Below are 328 nucleotides of genomic sequence, written 5' to 3'. Positions count from 1 at the left end.
GCCAGCCGCCAGCCGCCGTGACACACGCAGGGCCCTCGGCCCCCGGGCACGGGCGGGACCCGGCACACGTGTCACCGGCTAGGTCATACGTGTGTTTGTCACAGGTCTCGGACAGACATTGAAGAGTCGGGGGGGGCACGGGCCTCACCCCAGCACTGGGGAGGCTGAGTCAGGAGGGTCACTAATCAGTGACCAGACTGGGAAATTCAGGGTGTTCAGGGCCTGCTCGTCCTGCACAGCTAGGCTTGCTCTGAAATAAAAAACAAGCAAGAGTAATAATTTACATTGATTATACGTATACAGAATTAGCTGTACATAAATCATAAAG

The sequence above is a fragment of the Fukomys damarensis genome, unplaced genomic scaffold, assembly GCF_012274545.1.
Source record: "Fukomys damarensis isolate Sample0158 unplaced genomic scaffold, DMR_v1.0_HiC HiC_scaffold_39, whole genome shotgun sequence".
In the NCBI taxonomy this organism is placed as follows: Eukaryota; Metazoa; Chordata; class Mammalia; order Rodentia; family Bathyergidae; genus Fukomys; species Fukomys damarensis.
Note: the sequence above shows the minus strand (reverse complement) of the source record.